This window comes from Cordyceps militaris (genome assembly GCF_000225605.1).
Source record: "Cordyceps militaris CM01 unplaced genomic scaffold CCM_S00002, whole genome shotgun sequence".
In the NCBI taxonomy this organism is placed as follows: domain Eukaryota; kingdom Fungi; phylum Ascomycota; class Sordariomycetes; order Hypocreales; family Cordycipitaceae; genus Cordyceps; species Cordyceps militaris.
The window spans coordinates 4,517,873-4,520,718 of record NW_006271970.1 but is presented as its reverse complement, the minus strand read 5'-3'; positions in this window follow the sequence as shown (position 1 = coordinate 4,520,718).

The following is a 2,846-nucleotide window of genomic DNA, read 5'->3' as shown; positions in this document are numbered from 1 at the left end:
CTAGGCTAAAGTTATAATAGGAATAGCTAGTTAAACTATATTTTAAATAGTTATTATTAACTATCTATATACTATTTTAATCTTAAAGGGGTTATAAAGTATTACCCTATTTAAGGGCTAAAGCTAGGCTACTACCTTAATAGTAATAATATCCTTATTTATCTTCTTCTAATTTCTAGTCTATAAGGGTTTTACTTTCTTATATATATTTAGTATTAATAATTAGGGGATATAGTTAGACTTAGTTAGGCTTTATAATATAATACTATATTACCTTTTTAAAAAGAAAAAAGCTTAAAGTAGGTTAATTATATTTAAATATTTATTCTTTTTATATTATATACTTATTTTAAAAGGTATAACTAGCCTAGCTTTAAGCTTATTTATATACTTTATTATAGGTTTAGTAGTATTAAACTCTTATTTATAGAAATTCTATATTAAATAATAAATATTAAAATCTCTTATTATAGCTTTTAGTATAGGCTTACCTACTTTTACTTTAAGTAGGAGAGTAATTAGGTTTAACTTAGGTTTAATATAGATATTTATAATAACTAATAATAAAAAGAGGAATTAAATATAATAAGTATTCTTTAATAAAGTAGTATTTTAAAAATCCTTTAGTAATCTTTTATATATATAAGTTATAATATAGCCTTTTTTTTAAAACCTTTAATATAATACTAAGGCTAAGGTAGGGGGGGGGGCTAGCTTAGTATTACTTCCTAAAAGGCTAGAATATCTAGACTATTAAAGAGGTATAAAGTTACCTAGATATTATTATTATTTTTATAAATATTCTATAAAAGGATCTTTATTCTATTATCTAGGCTAGGCTAGTTTAAAGGTAGTTAGTATTAAGACTAATATTATTATTACTACTATTATAGGTTATCTAGTTAAGGTTTATAATAATAAAGGGGGGGGTAGTATACTATTACCCCTAATTAGAGGAAACTATATTATATTTAACTATAATATATTTAGTCTCTTTACTAGGCTTTACCTAGTCTTAAGGGGTCTTCCTTATAGCTATAAGCTACTAATAACTTACTTAAGTAGTAAAGAGGCCCTTAGGCTTTAAGGCCTATACTTAATTAGCTAATAGGTTTTAAACTAAGTAGGCTAGAGGTAATAAGCTTCCTAAGCCTAGATCTAATACTCCTACTATATAAAGTAGTTCCTAAACTATACTAAGTACCTTTCTTTATAGTTAATATATAATTCCTTTAATATATTAGTAGTAGCTAGGTATACTTCTATATTAATATAGGCTTAGCCTATATACTAGCTATACCTATCTATCTTTACTATATAGAACTATATAATATATCTAAACCTATAGTATTTATAATACTAAGTAGCCTAGACTAATTCTATATAAGGTTTATACTTAAATACCTATAAATTAAAGTAAATACCTTATTAATATAGTTAGTTAGTTATAATTATATTATAAATACTAATAACTAATAATACCTTTATATTAGATTTAACCTAAAGGTAGTATATCTTAGCTATAACTATATTAGCCTTATTAAATACTATTAGTATAGTAATAAGGTTAATAGTATTATTTAGTATTTTAGCTAGAGGTATACTTTTTACTACTATTAAGTATATATAATAAGATAGCTATACTTCTAGCTTAAATATATTCTTAACCTAGTATATATTATTTATAAATACCTTTATATCTTAGTAGAATAAGAGTACTATATTTCTAAATAGAAGCTAGTAGGTAACTACTATAGTATCTTTCTAAAGAGATTAGTTTACTATTATAACTACCTTTACTAGCTTTATAGCCTATACCTTAGCCTAATAGTCTTTAGTATTAATAATTAATTCCCTATTATATTAGGCTAAGACTAGCTTTACCTAAGTATCTTTTTAGGTTCTTCTTTATACTATATCTATATAGGTCTTTTTTAATATAAAGCCTAGCTATATAATTATCTCCTTTATAATATTCTAAATTACTTTAGTAGTTATAGGTAGTCCTAGCTTAAGGCTAGTATATACTTATAACTATTCTAAGAGGGCTTCTACCTAAGGCTTATTATCTTTATTTACTAAAAAGAGGAGCTTTTTTATAATAGTTAATTAGGTTTTAGGTTTCTTTTAAGTAGGTATTACCTTAGGTTTAGTTAGTTAAGTCTTATTAGTCTTAATATATTTAGATATATCTTTAGTAGTCTTTTTACTACTACCTACCTTAACTATAGTATAGCTTTTATCTAGTATTATTTCTAAGCTAGGCCTAATATTATTTTACTACTTACCTACTTTTTATTAATTTTATTAATATTATAGGCTTACTATAAGTATATACTAATTCTAGGTATATAATATTATATATAGTTCTTAGGCTATTACTTTAATCTATATCCTTTTATATTTTTTATTAATTATTAATTATCTAGGTATATTAATTTTACTTACCTTTATATATATATCTAAGTAGTAAAATAGTCTTTTACTATTAATACCTTTTATAAGGTTATATACTATAATATTTATATAGTTTTTAGCCTTATTCTATATATTAAAGAGCTAAGTAGTATAGTAGTTAGTATATACTTTTAACTTTTTACTTTAGACTTACTCTATAGTTACCTTACCTATATTCCCTTATAAATTAGTTATAAGGCTAAGCTATATTACTTAACTTTTAAAAAAATTATTTAAGGTACCTCTAGCTAGATTTAAACTAATAATCTATATACTAACCTATATAGAACTCTATACTATAGAACTACTATATTATAAAGGTAAAGAAGTAATATTAAAAATATAAATTATAAATATATTAGTACTATATTAAGGCTATAGTATACTAG